At 41.0% G+C, this 22,533-nt stretch overlaps 1 protein-coding gene across 1 annotated transcript in view; it reads left to right on the top strand.

The window, feature by feature from the left end:
* Window positions 1–1,239: 1,239 nt before the first annotated feature.
* The window catches only part of LOC101741472 (thrombospondin type-1 domain-containing protein 7A), a 109,153-nt gene continuing 87,859 nt past the window's right edge, over window positions 1,240–22,533 (top strand). Inside the window, exon 1 of the mRNA XM_062673278.1 lies at window positions 1,240–1,436. The gene's annotated coding sequence lies outside the window, so the exon portion shown is untranslated. The remainder of the gene's footprint in view (window positions 1,437–22,533) is intronic.

Genomic DNA, 22,533 nt, shown 5'->3' with positions numbered 1-22,533 from the left:
CTTCATAGCTAAGTGTATTCTATTTATAGATATATATAAAGATTTTCCATCTATTTATAGGATAAACCAACAGTATTTTGTTCGAAACATAGCAACCCTATTTTCCTCACCGCGGCGGAAGAGGGGGAGAGGCGGGAACGGGCAAAATAAAACGACGTGCATCGACGAAAAAAAGACACAATCATTGTCGGTCTCGTAAAACTGTATTAACTTTGATCCGATTAATAAACCAGCTTTAAATACAGTCCACTTTTATTCGTATAAGCCTTGCACCCAACATCTCATCGCAACGGCGCCAACAATTTACATCATTTTAGAAAAACCAATAATGTGGCAATCTAGTTGTCACATGTCTTCACAAATATAATATTATAGCTTTACATAGTTCGAACTAATTATGTCTATATTCAATTTCCACGATTAGTGTAGTATGGACATGTGATGTGTAGAGAGAAGACGCATGTGACTAGAAGATGTATGGAAATGGTAGTGAAAGGTAAAGGGGGAAGAGGTCGACCGAAGAAGTCATGGATGGAATGTGTGAATGACGATATGAGAGAGAGAGAGAGGAGTGAGTGTTGAGATGACGGCTGATAGAAGAGAATGGAAGAGAAAAATTAGTTTCACCGACCCCACCTAGTGGGATAGGGTGGAGAAAAAAGAAGATTCATTTTTTACTGGTGGTAGGACCTCTTGTGAGTCCGCACAGGTAGGTACCACCACTAAGCCTATTTCTGCCGTGAAGCAGTAATGCGTTTCAGTTTGAAGGTTGCGGCAGCCGTTGTATATACTGAGATACTGAGACCTTAGAACTTATATCTAAAGGTGGGTGGCGCATATACGTTGTAGATGTCTATGGGCACCAGTAACCACTTAACACCAGGTGGGCTGTGAGCTCGTCCACCCAACTAAGCAATAAAAAAAATCTTGATTAAAGATTTTATTTATTTATTTAACTTAAGAAGTATAATGGCAGACTTAATGCCTGAGGTATTCTCTACCAGTCAACGAAGGGTGGTGTAGAGAATCCTGTGGTAGGTGCATAGCTTAATGTGAAAATAACCATACTGATAATAATACTTCATACATATACAAACATATACACGGTATATATACATAATCACATACAACAACGATTTTACATGACTATCAGATCGTTTTTGTCCCTTCTGCCGCATTACGAATCTATAATTTTCGCGTGCTGTTCGCAAAAGCGGCGCCGCGCAGCCATTCACGGCCAGTGCCCCGCGCGCAGCGATCCTCCTCGCCCGTTCGCGTCCGCTCAAACTCGCCCCCGAATACATTTGCATATCACTATACATACCTACACCCTTTGTTCTATTTCTATGCTGTTTTCATTACAAAGACTTTAACAATCAGTTTTATACGATATTTCGAGGCATGAGGTCGCTTTTCGATTAGCTCGTGGACCGCAGGTGAGGAATACATTTTATTTTCAGTTATTTACCATCCATAATTAATTACTAGGCTAACAAAAGTATTGTCAATAACAAAATAGGTGACATTAACAAGATATTTATGTGATCCGTCAATAATTATTTGAGTTATTTTAGATGAATCAGAAATGAATATTGGTTATATATGTCCATTTTTTCATGTTTGATTTCCGTCATCAACACATGATGTGCTTTAAGATCAAAATCCGAACTACTACATATCACGGACGTTAAGTTTTTCACTATACTTTTAAATTTAATTAGTATGTAAGTAGTAAGTAAATTTAATTTAATTGGTGCTAAAGTAATACAAAATATATTCTGCAGAATAATACCGAATATACAGCGTTCAGTAACCGTGCACAATTTCCGAAAGCTACATAAATCTGTTGGGGCAACAAGCTACAAACTATTGTAGCTGCGCCAAATTATACTTTTGACTAGCTATGTACTAGCGATAATAATTATTTAAATGAAATTATTGTTACATCATTTTTCACTAACAAATATTTATTAATTTAATTTTGTTATTCATAAAAATCCACATCGCAAAGTATTCTTGTTTATTTTTCATTAAACATTATAATTTTTTACAAACATAATTCCCATTTCTTTTGATCTTTATTGATAAGACGTGAAGAAGTAAGTATTTCAAAAATAACACGTGAATTCGTCATACGTAACAATATAATTAGGATTTTAGGATAAACAATTATTCCTGTTATTTTCACATCCATTATTACCATAATTATTGTTTTCTTGATGAATTTTTTATTTAGTTAAATGAAATTTGTATCTTTCTCCTATAAACCGTAAAACAAAGGAACGACATTTTAAATTTAAAACTAATTAACGTCTAACGAAAGACCTTTATTTATCAAATAACTAAAACAACAGGTTGTGGGACAACTTTCCCACTACAAAATCAAATTCACTTCCCGGACCAACCCATGAAACAATAATTAGCGGAAGGAGCAGCAGCTTCAATGCGTCCGACCGCCATGCTACTAACAATGCCAATATATTGCTTAGTAATATAATGTTATTGTAATATACTAGTTGCTGGAACTGTGAACCTACAACTGTAGATCCACTACACAGTCTGCTTCGGCCGCGAGGTAATGTTCGGTGTGGTGGATAGGAAGTAAATCAACCATTAATGAATAGCATTGCGGTGGGCAGCAGCTTGGCTCTGCCCCTGGCATTGCTGATGTCCATAGGCGACTGTAACTACTCACCATCAGGCGGGCCGTGTGCTCGTCTACCTACAAGGGAAATAAAAAACATTTATTATTTCGGCCTTAAGTTCCAAGCGGGTGACGGCATTCAAAGCGCATCGCTTAAGGTAATACAGTACGAATTTTTTTAGCTTCCCACTAAATACTTTCAGTTTACAGTTTCAATAATGAATAAGATACGCACGCCACTGCCCTACAGGGTGTATCAAATTCGTGACTGTCTGAAAAGCGGGCGCGCTGCTGTGTTCCGATTTAATTACGGTGCTTAATTTTTCTCCCCAATTAACAGTCAAAGCCTCTCCGGCTCCACGAAGCTATTATTCCTTTTATAAACGTTACGTTGGCGAAATTTCGAAGAATTCAAACTGAAATAAATGTTTTCTCGGTTACAATTATCTGACGTATTACTTTCCGCACATTCTGTTCGTCTTTATTAGAATTCTCAGTAAATGAAAATGCAAAATTGGGACTGGACGACAATTAATTTATTTATATGCTGATTATATTACTGCGTTTTGAAGTCATCGCGAAAAATCGATTGACGTTGTAATGTCTAAGGTCTCTCCCATAATCATTTATTACGAAGTGGGCCCTGACCTTGTTCACTTAACTACGGAATTAAGAAAAACAATAACAATTATAAACGATAAAGATTTCCCTAAAAGTAGTCTTACATTCAAACACAAGTGAAATTTGCCAATGGCTACGAAAGCGTAGAGGCCGCTACGAATCTCCATTTTGTAGCATTGCTTCATGATTTTTGCCAAGCCATTCATTTTTGTTTCTATAATCTTTCTCACTGTCATCGGCCATTCATTTTTAGTCTAAGTCTAATTAAATAACAATAGTATCCCTAAAATAAAATTGATCGGTACTAAAAAAGTTTCCCACCAAATTCCATAAGGTAAAAATTGTTTTTACTTCATTTATAGTTGAAAACAAAGCATTTTCGAACCCAGACTGGGTGGGAGCTAATTGTTAGTACACAGACCAGCAGACAAGCCCATTATCTAGTAAGTGAATTACCGGCGGAGCGCCGACCGAGTGGTGGCACTGTGAGGGAGGCGGAGGAAAATGCTCCGACGTTTTACTTGTCTGGATGATGTTGGAAAATTCATTGAACATTGCTTTCTGTGTTGCCGTCTAGACTTATGAAACGGAAAGATAAAGCGAAATGTACAGAGTGCTGTCAAATATACACACCTATTCTGTAACTAATGTAGAAGATGGTTCTGAGACGAAAATATGGGTTTGTTATTTGCTGAATTGAGTATAAACAAAACATAAATTGTGTCTGTTTTTATAAGCTCCATCAAAAACAGAGTTGTTCATCTGTTTATTAGTGGTGTAGCTTATGGGTATCCGAAATATCACGGGGAATAGACTAGTCGCATTCTTGATATGCAGCGTTCGAAGAAAAAATACTATCCGATTGACATCCGTCGATTGACATCCGTTTGTTATTTTTTTTAAATAATTATTCTCATCTTGATATTTTAATTCAATGACAACTCTACTCGCCATGATAAGTCTACATGACGATTGAATGTAGCCATATGTAGAGTAAAATAAATTGCGCAAAAAAACCTTGTCACCGGGTTTTCATAACCATTGAAAACACTAGGTGGGCTGTGAGTTTATTTACTCATCTTCCCAATAAAAAAAACTAAAGCCGATTTAAACTTAACACAATTAAAATTAGCGGTTAAAATGAATTATGTATTGAATTCGCCTTTGAAAATAAATTGCTACTTCAAAATACAGATTACCTTCATTTATGAATAGCACGAAAAATCCATAAACAATTGGCAAAGAACAATCGTAGAGTAAAGAGCACATTGAAGTGAACAAGGCAGTATGAAGAGCGCTCTGTACAGTCGAGCTCTGTGGCCCTTTCGAATGCGGGCCTCTCGACTCGCTGTACGACCACTTGACCTCCCCTGCACAAATTAAGAATGCTTCCCTTATAATTGTAAGCCTATGAGGATTTGGCCTCATTCCTGTGCCTCATTCTCACATCTCATTATGAGGCAACGTAATACACGCCTTTTAATCCGTGATGAGTATTTAATGACCAATATATAAAGATAAAATGTTTTTTTCTTTTCGTTATAGAACCAAAACGCAAATTATATGATTAGTGTCCTAAGTCTATGAGGATTTGGCCTCATTTTCACATCTGATTATGAGGCAACGTAATACACGTTTCTTAAGCTGTGATCCGTGATTGAGTATTTAGTGACCAATATTTAAAGATAAAATGTTTTTTTTTTCTTTTCGTTATAGAACCAAAACGCAAATTATATGATTAGTGTTGTAAGCCTATGAGGATTTGGCCTCATTTTCACATCTGATTATGAGGCAACGTAATACACGCTTCATAAGCTGTGATCCGTGATTGAGTATTTAGTGACCAATATTTAAAGATAAACTCTTTTATTCTTTTTGTTATTGAACCAAAACGCAAATGGCATGATTAGTGTTTATTAAAGCCAAAAACAAACACCACAATGATAAACAAGAAACATGCTTTCTATGGCGCGTTTCAGTGTTACCATACTACTGGACAACTAGAGATAAAACCAGGGGAGGCTAAATGTTAGATAGACGTTCAGTCGCAAAACTAATGTCAAATCCCTATGCATCGTGATAAGAAGAGGATATGCTGCGCCGTCTCCAAATTGTGTGGCATACAGACAAGAAAAAAATGACTGGGGCGTATTATGATTTAGTACAATTAACACCATTCTCTCTATTTCTATTTTTTTTTATGTGTGATTACTGGTGGCTCTGAGGCCTTTCCTGTTTCACCAGGATAGGTCGGCGAGCAAATGCTCAGCCAGGAGGGGTAGGATTTGCTAACAACTGCCCGAGCGCATCAGAAGGAGACTTAACAACTCAAGAGCAGCTGTTTCGTGACTGATTCTACTACCGAAATCGCGACCCACTGAGAAGATCCGACGAGAAACACAGCGGGCTAATGCATGGGTTAAGTTGCACGTCGAACTCTTTGTCGAGTTCGACGAGTACGGTTACAGGGGTCCCCAACACTACTTCTAGTGTTAGAGCTGAAGACGTTTAATGTAAAAATTATTGGATCTGATGGATCTGTAAGGACGTGCTTTCTATTTCTACCACGAAGTAGTCTGTGTTGCAATTTGGAACTTATTTTTCCAATAAAACCATTAAAAGAAAACGGTGGAGGGCTATCAAATGTAACCTTAATTTCCTGAATATTAAGCAAAAGCGTTTTATCAAGTTTGAGCATTTCAAATTCGGTCCAAACGACACCAGCGCTTAACTTAGTTAAGGTCTCGTTCAAAATAATTGAGTTACATCCCGCCCGGCACCTAACAGACTATTTCAGTCCGCTTCGCATCTGAAAATCGACGCCGGTTATTTAAAACTAGCATTTTAAATGTGAAACGTGTTTTGCTAGAACTTGCTCATACCAGTCATTGTAAACAACGGTCATATTGCTTTTTGTGCGGTCTTTTTATTTTGTGTTGGCAACCGCCGCATTACAGGCCCACGGCAAAATGGGAGTTCCGCCATTTTGTTGATTGAATGTCTCTTTGACTCGGTCGGATTATTATGTGGTAAACAAAGTGTAGAAATGAAATGAGTAAAAAATGGTTTTAATATTTCGTGACATTTAGATCACATTAGATACGAGTAAAACTTAGTTTAAAAACAGACTGAAGAAATCTCAGTACCAAAAGTACAAAATATTATCATTTAAAAAAAATCAAATCTGTCTTTACCGTTTCCGTTTCGAACATAAATCATATGTAATAAACCTATAGATTCATATTTATTTTTGTAAACTTTATTTCCTATAAACTTTTATTGCGTTATTGAATGTTAGGAGTGCCAACGGATCAGATTACGTACTGTGTGAAAATTTACCCTAAAACTTTTCAAAACTTTTGGGCAAGAGCTCAAATTTTCTCTGATAAAAAGAAATCCCCCGGGCTATTCCCGGTTACTAAATTACATGTTTACAGAATCGGTTCGTGTCGTAAAACAACCAAAGATGACAAGCAGATAAACAGAAATAAATAATTAGAAGATTTTTAATGTGTAAAAATATCTCAGATTATCTGCAAGCTAGATAGCATAAGAGAACAGAGCAATAAAAGAGCATAAATATAAAGAAATTGACAAAAAAAACCAAATTGAATTAAAAGATTAACTTAATTTTTAGATGTGTATTTTTAGATGTGTTATTTAATAATATTATTCCGCGCTGGGGTTCGGGATAAATAAACCATCCAACGAATTACAATTTAAAACTTTATTTAACACTTATAACACTTTACAAATCGAAATTCACTACTTTCGCTTCGCTTCAGGTGATCCGTTCGCTGTTTCGCTTCGAGTAGATCCGGTTACTAACTGCATTCGTGTCATCTCTGCAACTATTTTATAGTCGATACGACATTTCTACAATTATCGAGAACATTCCTGACAAGTCGAGTAGTCGCAATATGTGTTTCCGCCATTTGATAATAGATGGCGTTGTACATCCCGAGCAATCTCAAGTTTATTAATTCTTTTGATACTCGTTTCTTCTATTCGACGATAGATGACGTTACTCTTATCGGCCTAAGAATATTAATAATTATATTGATTTGTTTAATTTAAAATAATAATGCTAACATTGATACATATTAAGATGGCCCATAGAATTAGTTAGTCTCCATTGGCTTAATTATACGGCTAACAGCACACAAATTTATTAACATAACGGATGCTTTAAATATTGAATTGTGGAAATGATCTTCATAAATCATTCACGGTTTCCGATTCGGACATAATAGGCATTCAAACTATAGTTCTGCGGCTCGAACATGATATCTCGAATGCCTGTTGCGTCCAATAATCGATAGTTCAGGACTTGTGATTTCGGATTGAGTCGAGGATACTCCATATTTTGTAGTGCTACCAAAAAAGCTGTACGATTTTTTTAAATATCGTACAGCTTTTAAAATTATTTAGATAAACAGGAACTAATGTCTATCTCAAATGAGAGTTTCTTGGGACTTTGAAAAAAGTTCATAAGATAGCACTATCTCTAGCGTTTGACACGTCAGTACTTTCAAAAACTAATTGACTCATATTTAAAGGGTAAAAATTTCAAAAAAATCTGTGCAAAGTTTATTCTGCAAGGTAACTGCATACGTTTGCTGTATACAACATGATGTCGCATGCAAGTCTAGATTTTAAGTCAAGGCTGACGATGCTTATGTTTTTGTAGTTCAGTCCTCGAGTTTTGTATGAATCACGATTTTTATCGATTGAACACTTAAAATTACGAAAAAATTTATTTAATTTTTTTATTTCATTTGTGTCTATAAATTTATTTATTTTTACGAAAATAAAATCAACAAAACCACCGTCCCATAACGTTACTTTTTAAAATAAACAGATAACAAATAGTAGTATTTTTTGCGTCGTCCCTGCATTGAAAATTTAAATCAATGAAAAATCATTTTGAATCTGAGAAGACAACTGAGTTAATACTGCTTCTACTACTAAGTAAATACATAATATAGTGAGGGGTAGATCTCAGGGGTATTTGAAACTATGGGTTAGTCACCAGTATCGAATTTCGAATTCTAATCTTTCTTTAACACAAACAATTTTCAATTTTAAACAATAATTACATTCAGACGCGGGCGCACGCTATTCACACTCAAAACGGAAGCGCCCGGAACATAGATTATACACTGTTAAAAAGATGGACATAGATACTAACTATGTATAGCGAGCGGGCATACGGCCGCGAGAGTGACGTACCGGTCGGTTTGCTATAACAATAAACACTGCAAGATGACTTAGGTCATAATCTCATACCTTCTAATTGCAGACTAGATCAGCTACCGTGTAGAGAATAAAATGTTACATCAATCTGTATCCGGGTAGGTCGTGGATTATATTTGTTATTGTAGCCGGGTAGGTACCATCATCCTGCCTATTTCTGCCGTGAAGCAGTAATGCGCTTCGGTTTGAAGGGTGGGACAGCCGTTGTAACTATACTGAGACCTTAGAACTTATATCTCAAGGTGGGTGGCGTCATTTACGTTGTAGATTTCTATGGACTCCGGTAACCACTTAAAACCAAGTGGGCTGTGAGCTCGCAAACCCATCTATGCAATAAAAAAAAAGAAAAAAAGTTGTGTAGCATATTTGGTGCTTAACCGGGTAGGTTGTGTAGAGCATCTTTGGTGTTGTAGCCGGGTAGGCTGTGTAGCGTCTTCGGTGTCGTAGCCGGGTAGGTTGTTTAGTATCTTTGGTGTCCGCCTGGTCTCCACTGTCTTGTTTATTTTTAGAACGAAGTAATCGTGCGTTTAGATTAAAAGAAGATGATAATCGGATAATAATGATGTTAAAACCTCATTTTGTAGGCTGCGCTATTCGATTGATTAACTTTCTCGATATTCCTTCCAATTCGATTTCCTTCCAAAATTGAAAAGTATCCTCAGCGGTGAGCAGCAGTTTCGATGATGTCCACGGTCGACCGATACCACTTATTATTAACCGAGTCTTAACCCATCTATTATTATGCTTTTTACCGTACAAGGACATCTCAAAACTGTCATTAAAAACTAGAAAAACTTGACAAACTCGTTCAACAGTTTCTCACTGTTTCGCCAACAGTGCAGCCTGTATCGAGTGCCATTGGCAACGACGTTCATTATCAGGAATTTCGCTTCCCGTGGAGGCATCCATTGAAGCACCCTCCAACCGTGCGCCGTTAGAGACCGCGTCCGGGAGCAACTTGCGACCGGAATATTAAAATTCACGATTCAAAACGTATCGAATTTAAATAGGTACTTCGTAAAATTGTTTTCTGGGAACACGTTTTGCAGACTTATTGATTCGTCAAGTCACGAATCGTTCGATGATAGTACCTATATGTATTGGAAAAATACGTACACACCGAACCTAAGTTAGAGAACCAATTTTTTTTTATTGCTTTGATGTGTGGACGAGCTCACAGCCCACCTGGTGTTAAATGGTTACTGGAGCCCATAGACATCTACGACGTAAATGAGACCTTGAGATATAAGTTCTAAGGTCTCAAGTATAGTTACAACAGCTGCCCCATCCTTCAAACAGAAACGCATTACTGCTACACGGCAGAAATAGGCAGGATAGTGGTACCTACCCGCGCGGACTCACAAGAGGTCCTACCACCAGTAATGTGATGTCGTATATTCCTTTCATAATCTCTATGGACTCTGACTATAATTAAATACCAAACCCATCTCTCCTCTTCCTCTTTACGTCGATAATCTTCAATGCTGAGGGTCGTGGCCTCCTTTATTAACTTTCTCCTGGATTATACTGCACCAATCATGCCTATCATTAAGCGTAGAACGTAGAGTCAACCAGCTCATTGGACTGGACTTCTTCCGCATACATTGTCTGTTACCAGCAGGTTTTCTAAATCGTAACCTCACTTTCTGGTCATGTGCCATCTAAAACTACAACTATGTTGTTGTTGATACTTCATAAAAGTCTTTTGAGGGCCCGGTCTTACAACGCAAGACACATCATGTACGTACGTACGAGTAATTTAAGCAAACAGGTTTAATACATTACTTCTATCATATCAAGATTGTAAAGCATGAAAGAGGAGTGCATGCGGCAGAGATGCGATTGTTGAGATGGATGTGTGGTGTGACAAGAATGGACAAGATAAAGAATGAGTATATCAGAGGAAGTATGCAAGTAGCCCCGGTAAGCAATAAATTAAAGAGCGGACGGTTAGCGTGGTATGGACATGTGATGCGTAGAGAGAAGATGCATGTGACTAGAAGATGTATGGAAATGGTAGTGCAAGGTAGTGGAAATGGTAGTGGAAATGGTAGTGCAAGGGGGAAGAGGTCGACAGAAGAAGACATGGATGGGGTGTGTGAATGACCATATGAGAGAGAGAGAGAGGAGTGAATGTTGAGATGACGGCTGATAGAAGAGAATGGAAGAGAAAAAATAGCTGTGCCGACCCCACCTTGTGGGATAAGGTGGAGAAAAAGAAGAGAGAGGTTTAATACCTTTAGCGATAGTCACAGACGAGTCTGACTATTTTGTGTTAGTAAAAATCTTCTGTTGAGTTACTATTTTAGGCAGACAAGGTTACGCTCCACGTGATGGTAACATGTCACTGTCGCCCATGGACCTCAGCAACGTCGGGAGCACTGTCAAGCCGCTGTCTATCTATACTAATATTATAAAGCTGAAGAGTTTGTTTTGTTTGAACGCGCTAATCTCAGGAACTACTGTTCCGATTAGAAAAAATATTTCAGTGTTAGATAGCCTAATTATCGAGGAAGGCTATAGGCTATATAACACCACGCTTAGACCAACACAAGCCGAGCACCAATAAATAATGTTTCAAAATCGTTTTTTTTCCCTTTTGAGAGTTTAAAGAGAAAACGGTTAAAGTTTCGCTAAAATAATGTATAACAGAATTGTTCCCCTTTAAAATATCTAAGAAAAATCCGCGACAGCATATGTCTATATGTTAAGGTTGGCTCACTAGAAGGCTTTTTATGCTATCTAAATGTGTTCTAAAATAAAGCATTATTTGTGAACTTATACCACGCGGACGAAGTCCCGGGCAAAAGCTATCGTTAATATAATTTAAGCGTTTTCAATACTGATCAATCGGTTGGTCGTTCTGTATTTATTTATTTATATCTGATAGAAATAGAACACATCCTAACTAGTTTCCGTTCTTGCCCAATTCCTTCTGATGGCGCTATTGTTTTTTTGTCCAACCTAAACCATGGTGCTGTTCTCACATCGTTATAGAATAGAATCTCAAATTTAAATCTAAATAAGTATATTAATCACGATGTACTTTATTAATAAATACCCTAAAAATCTAAACAATAAACTAGTTAGTACGTAGTTACTGAATGCTTCAGAAAGCTAGTGAGTTTTAACTATATAGTAAAAATAATAATAAAATCAGCGAAAATTTTCCTTGACGTCTCGGAAAGTGGTTGCCTACATTCGGTTCGCGTGAATTCAGCTCGCAAACCGACACGCGGTGCATAAAACGACCGCGAGGCTAGAAACTTTCAATTTTGACTTCTGTTTGCATGACATTCAATTTCTTTGCTTTTCATAACCGAACCAAATACTGTTCTGAGCTTACGACCTTCTTCAACCGAAGTCAGCGTACTGAGAGTTTCACAGAGAATTTTGTACGTTTTCCTCAAGTTTTTGTTCAATTGACTTATATAAAATGAAGGTAAAGCTTTGAATAAAACGAAAAGTATTTCCTTTGAAGCATTAATTTACTTCTTTTTTTTTTATATAAAGAATAATTAAAAATAAAATAGAACTACTTTAACATATTCAGTTTGTGGACAGTTAATAATGATGTACGCCAGCTTCTAAGCGGGGCTTCGCCTGGGTGGATTACTCTTTATATCGCAGGGACGTAGACCCGTATTCAGAATTGCGATAAAAGATAGTGTGTCTTATTTCAGGGTTCAAATTGATTCCGATTTGAGCAACCGACGCGCGTGGACGTGCTCATTGTTCGTTCGATTGCCCGACCTCGGTTCGTGGCACATCTGGCGTCCAAGTGTTTTGTCGGAAGTGACTACCGGTGATAATAGATCATTGTTCGTGGCACATCTGTGGCCCAAGTGTTTCTCGGAATTTGTACCTGCGCCTAATTACAAGGCATTGCCGCCCGGAAACTGTGCAGTGGTTCTATTCACTCTAATTCTATTCTATTTATTCTATTCACTAAAATTTCTAAAATTCCTAGAATCGCTTCGGCCAATTTAGTGTTACCGACGCAGGGGCCTCGCCGCAAGGCGAGCGCGTGTTTAAGTCCCGGGGCAGCCCCCCCTGGGCAGTTCGAAGAAATGGAGTTTTCTCCAACCAACACACTGCTCGCGGAATTTTTAAGCGAGAAATACCCGGCCCTCGAATCAGAATTTTTAGCTTACAAAGCTAAACGCGCCGTGAACTGTTCTGCCGTGCCCGCCGCGCCCGCCGTTTCCGCCACGCCTGCCGTTCCCGCGCCCCCTGCAAGCGCGCGCAAAACTCCCGCGCCGTACACCGCAGCCTCCGTCGCGCCCAGCACACCCGTGTCCCCCATACTGTCGCGAAAAACTGCCGCGTCTACCGCGGCAGCTTCCGTTCTACCTCAGCGATCGTCTGCGGCCTCCGTCGCGTCCGCCGCTCCCGCGCCTTCCTCCTCGTCCTCCGACTCTGACTCGGATATGGAGGTTGACCTCGTTCCCGCCTCATTAACAGATGGATTCACTCTCGTGCAAAAGGGTAAGAAGCGCGCCGCGGAGTCCCGAGCTTCCGCGGCCGCTAAAATAAGCAAAGCCGCGAACGCGTCGCGCCCCCGCCCTCCGACCCCCGTCGCTCCCTGTCCTCGTGCCACGCCGTCGCCGCGCCCGGTGGCACAAACGAGAAATCAGGCCCCTCCTCCGTTGATTATTCAAGAGAAGGCTGCTTGGGACCGTATCTCCCTGGCCCTTAAGGCCAAAAACATAAATTTTGTCAGTGCCCGTAACCTCGCGAACGGGATACAGATAAAAGTAGCAACACCCGACGACCATAGGGCCCTCTCAAGCTACCTCCGAAAGGAGCGTATAAGTTATCATACGTATACGCTCCAGGAGGAGCGTGAGCTCCGTGCAGTCATACGTGGCATCCCCAAGGAGTTAGATGCCGAGCTCGTAAAGGCCGACCTACTCGAACAAGGCCTACCCGTAAACTCCGTGCACCGCATGCACACAGGACGCGGGAGGGAGCCATACAATATGGTTCTCGTCGCCCTCCAGTCTACCCCCGAGGGTAAGAAAATCTTTAACGTCCGAACTGTCTGTAGGCTTTCCGGAATCACCGTGGAAACCCCTCATAAAAAAGGCACTCCGAGCCAGTGCCACAATTGTCAGTTGTACGGGCATTCTTCCCGTAATTGTCACGCGCGCCCTCGATGCGTCAAGTGTTTGGACGATCACGCCACGACTCTTTGCACTCGCGATCAAAAAACCGCGACGGAACCACCTAGCTGCGTCCTGTGCCGAACACAGGGTCACCCCGCGAATTACCGTGGATGCCCCCGAGCCCCTAAAATAAATCGCCGCGTCGCGCGTCAAAACCGCCTCCGAGCTTCCGGCCCTGACATCAAAGCCACGGCACCCTCTGTGCCGAAGGCTAAGCCTGCCTTCGTGCCGGCGCCGGTGCCCAGCGGCTCGGCCTGGGCTAAACCGTTGCCGTACACGAACACGGCTGTAGCTCCCTCCCCCGCGATTCGTCCCGTCCCCGCGATACGTCCCTCCCCCGTGATTCGTTCCTCCCCCGCGACCAGCACTCCGACCGCGTCCGACAATCTCGCTCTAGCGATCGACTTTTTTCAGTCGATCAACTTTGAGCGTGTTAATGCTTTGGGTGACGCCATTCGCGCCGCCTCCACTGCACAACACTTCATCGCCGTTGTGCAAGAATACGCTGACGTATACGCGTCGTTAAATACGTACGTCCTCCCCTCGCTCCGCCGGTAATCAATGGCGTACATAAGTAGAATAAAGCCCCTATCCGTAACGATAGGATTTTTTAACGCTTACGGTCTCGCAAATCAACGTGATCAGGTTTGTGATTTTTTGCGTGACCATCAAATTGACATCTTTTTGGTGCAGGAGACCCTGCTTAAGCCCGCGCGCCACGACCCTAAAATCGCGAACTATAACATGGTTAGGAACGACAGGCTCACTGCTCGTGGTGGTGGTACCGTCATTTACTATAGACGAGCCCTGCACTGCGTCCCACTCGACCCCCCCGCGCTTTCTAACATCGAAGCATCAGTATGCCGAATCTCACTGACGGGACACGCGCCGATCGTTATCGCGTCCGTTTATCTTCCACCGGATAAGATCGTTCTAAGCAGTGATATCGAGGCGCTGCTCGGCATGGGAAGCTCTGTCATTCTGGCGGGCGACCTAAATTGTAAACACGTCAGGTGGAACTCACACACCACAACACCGAATGGCAGGCGGCTTGACGCGTTAGTCGATGATCTCGCCTTCGATATTGTCGCTCCGCTAACCCCGACTCACTTCCCGCTAAATATCGCGCATCGCCCGGATATACTCGACATAGCGTTATTAAAAAACGTAACTCTGCGCTTACACTCGATCGAAGTAGTTTCAGAGTTAGATTCAGACCATCGTCCCGTCGTTATGAAGCTCGGTCGCGCTCCCGATTCCGTTCCCGTCACGAGGACTGTGGTGGATTGGCACACGCTGGGCATCAGCTTGGCTGAATCTGATCCACCATCGCTCCCGTTGAGCCCGGACTCTACCCCGTCTCCTCAGGATACCGCTGAAGCCATAGACATCTTAACGTCACACATCACCTCGACATTAGATAGGTCATCGAAGCAAGTTGTAGCGGAGGACTTCCTTCACCGCTTCAAATTGCCCGACGATATTAGGGAACTCCTTAGAGCTAAGAACACCTCGATCCGCGCCTACGATAGGTATCCTACCGTGGATAATCGTATTCGAATGCGTGCCCTACAACGCGACGTAAAGTCTCGCATCGCCGAAGTCCGAGATGCCAGATGGTCTGATTTCTTAGAAGGACTCGCGCCCTCCCAAAGGTCTTACTACCGCTTAGCTCGTACTCTCAAATCGGATACAGTAGTAACTATGCCCCCCCTCGTAGGCCCCTCAGGCCGACTCGCGGCGTTCGATGATGATGAAAAAGCAGAGCTGCTGGCCGATACATTGCAAACCCAGTGCACGCCCAGCACTCAATCCGTGGACCCTGTTCATGTAGAATTAGTAGACAGTGAGGTAGAACGCAGAGCCTCCTTGCCACCCTCGGATGCATTACCACCCGTCACCCCGATGGAAGTTAAAGACTTGATCAAAGACCTACGTCCTCGCAAGGCTCCCGGTTCCGACGGTATATCTAACCGCGTTATTAAACTTCTACCCGTCCAACTCATCGTGATGTTGGCATCTATTTTCAATGCCGCTATGGCGAACTGTATCTTTCCCGCGGTGTGGAAAGAAGCGGACGTTATCGGCATACATAAACCCGGTAAACCAAAAAATCATCCGACGAGCTACCGCCCGATTAGCCTCCTCATGTCTCTAGGCAAACTGTATGAGCGTCTGCTCTACAAACGCCTCAGAGACTTCGTCTCATCCAAGGGCATTCTCATCGATGAACAATTCGGATTCCGTACAAATCACTCATGCGTTCAACAGGTGCACCGCCTCACGGAGCACATTCTTGTGGGGCTTAATCGACCAAAACCGTTATACACGGGAGCTCTCTTCTTCGACGTCGCAAAAGCGTTCGACAAAGTCTGGCACAATGGTTTGATTTTCAAACTATTCAACATGGGCGTGCCGGATAGTCTCGTGCTCATCATACGGGACTTCTTGTCGAACCGCTCTTTTCGATATCGAGTCGAGGGAACCCGCTCCTCCCCACGACCTCTCACAGCTGGAGTCCCGCAAGGCTCTGTCCTCTCACCCCTCCTATTTAGCTTATTCGTCAACGATATTCCCCGGTCGCCGCCGACCCATTTAGCTTTATTCGCCGACGACACGACTGTTTACTATTCTAGTAGAAATAAGTCCCTAATCGCGAAGAAGCTTCAGAGCGCAGCCCTAGCCCTAGGACAGTGGTTCCGAAAATGGCGCATAGACATCAACCCAGCGAAAAGTACTGCGGTGCTATTTCAGAGGGGAAGCTCCACACGGATTTCCTCCCGGATTAGGAGGAGGAATCTCACACCCCCGATTACTCTCTTTAGACAACCCATACCCTGGGCCAGGAAGGTCAAGTACCTGGGCGTTACCCTGGATGCATCGATGACATTCCGCCCGCATATAAAATCAGTCCGTGACCGTGCCGCGTTTATTCTCGGTAGACTCTACCCCATGATCTGTAAGCGGAGTAAAATGTCCCTTCAGAACAAGGTGACACTTTACAAAACTTGCATAAGGCCCGTCATGACTTACGCGAGTGTGGTGTTCGCTCACGCGGCCCGCACACACATAGACACCCTTCAATCTCTACAATCCCGCTTTTGCAGGTTAGCCGTCGGAGCTCCGTGGTTCGTGAGGAACGTTGACCTACACGACGACCTGGGCCTCGAATCAATTCGGAAATACATGAAGTCAGCGTCGGAACGATACTTCGATAAGGCTATGCGTCATGATAATCGCCTTATCGTTGCCGCCGCTGACTACTCCCCGAATCCTGATCATGCAGGAGCCAGTCACCGTCGACGCCCTAGACACGTCCTTACGGATCCATCAGATCCAATAACCTTTGCATTAGATGCCTTCAGCTCTAATACTAGGGGCAGGCTTAGGGACCCCGGTAACCGTACTCGTCGAACTCGACAAAGAGGTCGACGTGCAACCTAACCCATGCATCAGCCCGCTGAGTTTCTCGCCGGATCTTCTCAGCGGGTCGCGATTCCGATCCGGTAGTAGATTCATTCGCGAAACAATTGCTCTTGAGTTGTTAGGTCTCCTTCGGAGGCGCTCGGGCAGTTGTTAGCAAATCCCACCCCTCTTGGCTGAGCCTTTGCTCGCCCACCTGTCCTGGTGAAACTGGAAAGGCCTTCGGGCCACCAGTAAACTTTCAATCATAAAAAAAAAAAAAAAAAAAAAAAAAGGTTCAAATTATTGTAATATGTATAATGATATTGGGTGCTCCAGAATAAGTAAATAATAAAAGACTTAATTGCATTTTTTGTTATATGTATAATAAGAAAACAACATTTAAGCCCTTAAGTATATAATCTAATAAAATTAATATTTTTAAACAAACTGAACTGTCTTTTTACTAAATGTCAAATTTCACAGAATGACATAAGAAAAATTCCTTTTAGAAAACTAAAGAGTTTTAGGCTATGAAGGTTTTTCTTTACATATATACTGTATTTACAGTACCCAAAGCGAATTTCGTCAAAAACCTTCCGATGCTTTGAGAACGAAAATAAAAAAAAACTTATACAATGCGGGATAAAAGTATGTTGCAATATCCAGTTTTCATGAAAAGCCTATTTACCGCTGCAAATTAATCTGTGGAAACTACATTAAAATCCGTTTAGTAAGTCCGAAGATGACGCGAACAAACAGTCAGACAGAACAATAGCAGTATTAAAATAACAGCTACTGCATTCTAAAGTAGCATAAATAATAAGCCCACAGACACAGCCCACTGAGTTTCTCGCCGGATCTTCTCAGTGAGTCGCGTTTCCGATCCGGTGGTAGATTCTGCGAAGCATGGCTCTTGCTAGGGTTCGTGTTAGCAACGTCGTCAGCTTTGAGGCCGGTGAGCTCACCTACATATTAGGGTGAAGCTGAAGTAGCCTCTCAAAGCTACTTAAAAAAAAAAAGATGTGTGGTGTCGTGGGACACCGGATAGGAACGAAGTTCCTTATTATAAAAATATTAATTTTAAGTTTTATTCGAGGTATAAAGAAAATAAAACTAGAGGTTTCACAACAACTCACGGTCACTCGGTAACGTGCGAACTTATTGTGGTACACTTCATTCACGATTGTTTGCATAAGAGTTAGTGTATTGCGCAAACGAACGCTCTGAGATCGTGGTCAATGAATGATAAAAAAATATGTTATTCTTTGTACGTTATTACAAAGTTAAGTCGTACACTGTGTGCATTACTAATAAAAATCTTACGTTACGGACGTTTTTTTCCCGGTTAGGGTACCCCCTCCGCATCGTCCCATTAGGAACTTCGTTCCAAAAAAACTAATAATAATAATAACATAGAGTAACGTAGTAGTAAACATGTATACAGTCGTTCCAACTGCCCTCATAATGTTTGCTTTTAATTAAATTCTCTCATTCTGTAGCGGATTCCCTTCTGGGTGCTCGAGACCTTTCTTAATTATAAACTGAATGTTATGTTTAATGGACCTACACTATGATTGCTTTCTCTTATTTACTTAAAGTGTTACGAGGCTTCGCTAGTGGCTAATGAAGAAATACGGCTGACCATTTCACTGAATGTCTTATACTGACTTATATCGACGCCGTATTGTAGAAAAATAGACCCCTTCTCTGCTGCTTTCTAGGGAGAATTAACTGTTTTTTTTATTGCTTGGATGGCTGGACGAGCTCACAGCCCACCTGGTGTTAAGTGGTTATTGGACCCCATAGACATCTACAACGTAAATGCGCCACCTAGCTTGAGATATAAGTTAACTTACAGTATAATATCGTTGATATTGTCGATCGGGACTTTGTTTTTGCAAATTATGAACTAAGAGTAATTCACAATACTATTTTGAAAGGATCGATAAAGGGAAGATCTTCCATTGAACGGGTGAAGCTGCCCGGTAAACGGATTGCTCGATTCCAAATGTTTTTGTTCAGAAATTGTTTAATTGTATATTTGTTGTATAAAACATGTAAAGTCTTATTGAAAATGCCGTTAGCGCGTTTCAGTCATCTATCAAATAACTTTTATTCGATGATAGCTTCTTCGATTTTATTTATCTTTCCGAAGGAAAGTAGGTACTCTAGGGAACTTTCATCAACTTTTTTGTTTAACCTCTATCTGTCTTGCATTAAAATATGTCTAGAAATAGTCGTAAGCTGTAGCTCGCCTGTAGCCTTAACCCTTTAGCCAATTTCTTTAGGCAAGTAAAACTCTACACGATACATATTTATTTATTTAATATTAAGATGGGTGGGCGAGCTTACGCCCACCTGGTGTTTAGTGGTTGTAACCCTCCTAGGGGGGGCATAGACATCTACAACACAAATGTCGCCGCACACCTCGATTGAAGGATTCGAATAATTTGACAAAAAATATTATTTTGTTTTTCGTAAATCATGAACACATGTTTTACAAAGTAGCTTAGCGTAATAAGCTTCGTTGAAATATAATACGGTAATTATATCCGGTAAGATAAGATCTATCTGATTATATTCGAAGATTCGTAATGGAAGTACAAACCGTCGCTCATGGGTCAATTCCAAAACGCAGGCAAGCCGCTACGTACGAAATATACAGTTTATCTGATCGTTTGATGCTTATACAGGCTACAGGCGAGCCTCCAATCTACAGTTCTGCACTCTTTCCAACCATAATTTAATGCAAGACAGATAGAGGATAAATAAAAAAGTTGATGAAAGCTCTCTAGAGTACTTTCCTTCGGAAAGATAAATAAAATCGAAGAAACACACACCATAACTTCAAATACTCTTAGCGATCTACCTAATGATCTTTGTTAGAACATTTGATTGGTACAAAGTACTTATACTCTTTAATATGCACAGTTGATATCAACAATGAAGTCGTCGTGGCCTAAGCGATAAGACATCCGGTGCATTCGTGTTGAAGCGATGCATCGGTGTTCGAATCTCAGGCGAGTACCAATTTTTCTAATGAAATACGTACTCAACAAATGTTCACGATTGACTTCCACGGTGAAGGAATAACATCGTGTAATAAAAAACCAAACCCGCAAAATTGTAATTTGCGTAATTACTGGTGGTAACACCTCTTGTGAGTCCGCGCGGATAGGTACCACCACCCTGCCTATTTCTGCCGTGAAGCAGTAATGCGTTTCGGTTTGAAGGGTGGGGCAGCCGTTGTAACTATACTGAGACCCTTAGAACTTATATCTAAAGGTGGGTGGCGCATTTACATTGTAGATGTCTATGGGCTCCAGTAACCACCTAACACCAGGTGGGCTGTGAGCTCGTCCACCCATCTAAGCAATAAAAAAAAAAAGTTTTCAAATGCTTTAATATATATACATATTAATTCTGTGAAACCTCTTTATCGCGAAGTAAAACGTCAGAGAAACCAAATGGAATTTCGCAAACGAGCCGCCGCTTAAACGCTTAATTAAATTCCTAATCAATTTCAATAACAGTTTGATAATCACGCGAACGTGAACGTACAAACATGGCCGCGTGTAATCGCAGACGAAACTTACCTAATGTTAGTTTAATTAAAGTTGTGCCCGCACGAGCGCGCCGCGTATCTTGATATCGTGCCAAATTATTAGTGCGGCCTCATCTCGAAACCCCAGACGCGGTTGAATAAAACAGAACTTGCTTTGTGTTGAAAATTGGATTAGGACTGGTAGGGCGTGTTGTGAACGCCCCGGGAATGCCAGCATTCGGTCTGTTTCTGCCCGGAGTCAATCACACATTCCAGTTTAAGAATTGCTGAATAGGAATAAACTAAGTTCAACCTTATGTCGGTGGTATACGTTGTTTTTTATCTTGAGCTCCTTTGATCAAGAATAATACAGTATTGGAACTGATTTATTCATATCTTAAAAACATCGAGTCTCTCCAGAAAAGAGCGTCGGAACTTTCGTACAGTGACGCCGCGGCGGTTGGCTTTATCGATAATTCATGGCTGTACGTGCAAAAGGAATGTCAAATGACTACAGAATATTTACCAAAAAGTATTCGTTTATTTTTATTGCCCTTGTAGGCAGACGAGCATACGGCCCACCTGATGGTGAGTGGTTACCGTCGCCCATGGATTTCAGCAATGCCAGGGACAAAACCGCAGCCTACAGTTAAAACTCATTTTTATATAAAACAGACATATCTTTCGTTTTTTTTGTTTTCCATTCCATCCCATTCGTGTTACTAAAGTATTCATTCGCACTATTTAAAAATAAAGTTTCTCATTCATAAAGGTCAGATTAAAAAATTGCTACTTAATTTCGACTCTAAACATTTTGAAATTGTTAAGCACTTTTGCCAACTTGCGTATATACTTCATCAACCGAACACATACATATTATAATATAAATATCCCGCAAAATAGATTACCAATATCGAAGTCACATTTCAGCGGAGCGCCGTATCGCATGACCCTCGTCAAACAGTTGATAATTGCTTTCGAAGTTCGTGTACCGATAAAACACATTCGTAATTTACGATGCTTTATGTAATAAACGATAGTTTAATTGGAAATTAGCAACACTGCATTTATTTATCAAGACTACGGGCTAGATTCTGATTGATTGCTTAATGACTTGACATAATAATATTAACTAGTGGTCCCGCAGTAGTCGAAATTAATTGGAATTGTAAGTTTGTACACTATTTTGATTGTATTTTATACTTCTATAATCACAAATTTCGCCAAGACTACACTGTAAAAAATATTAACAACAATATTTAATCTATTTTCAATTTGACAACAAACGTCAAGAACAAAAGTTTTACAATAAATAGTATGCATGCGTGTGTGCGTCAAATACATGGTATGTAGTGTGTGTAATGTTTTCTTTATTAATTTAAATGTATCCCTTATGCATTATTTTGAAAAAATATTAGCATTGTGCACTCCTTCTCTATATTCTCTATAAGTGTGCAAAATTTCATAATCCTCCGTCCGCGCAATTTTCGTAAAAAGGGATACAAGGTTTTTGCTTCACGTATTAATATATAGATAAAATCTTTTATAAATATCTTCGGCCGTTTTCATGGGTTATATTCAGTATTTTTACTGTAAACTTGAGTTGAATTCAAAGACAAAGTTACGTTGTTCATTTTGTTGAGACGTAAAGAGAATAAAACTTTACGTATTGGTATGTTACGGAAGATGGGTAGGACCTCTTGTGAGTCCGCCCGGGTAGGTACCACCGCCCTGCCTATTTTTGCCTTGAAGCAGTAATGCGTTTCGGTTTGAAGGGTGGGGTAGCCGTTGTAACTATACTGAGAACTTAGAACTTATATCTCAAGGTAGGTGGTGCATTTACGTTGTAGATTTCTATGGGCTCCAGTAACACCAGGTGGGCTGTGAGCTCGTCC

This window comes from Bombyx mori, chromosome 17 (assembly GCF_030269925.1).
Source record: "Bombyx mori chromosome 17, ASM3026992v2".
In the NCBI taxonomy this organism is placed as follows: domain Eukaryota; kingdom Metazoa; phylum Arthropoda; class Insecta; order Lepidoptera; family Bombycidae; genus Bombyx; species Bombyx mori.
The sequence above is the reverse complement of the archived record's forward strand: the minus strand, read 5'-3'. Positions and strand labels throughout refer to the sequence as shown.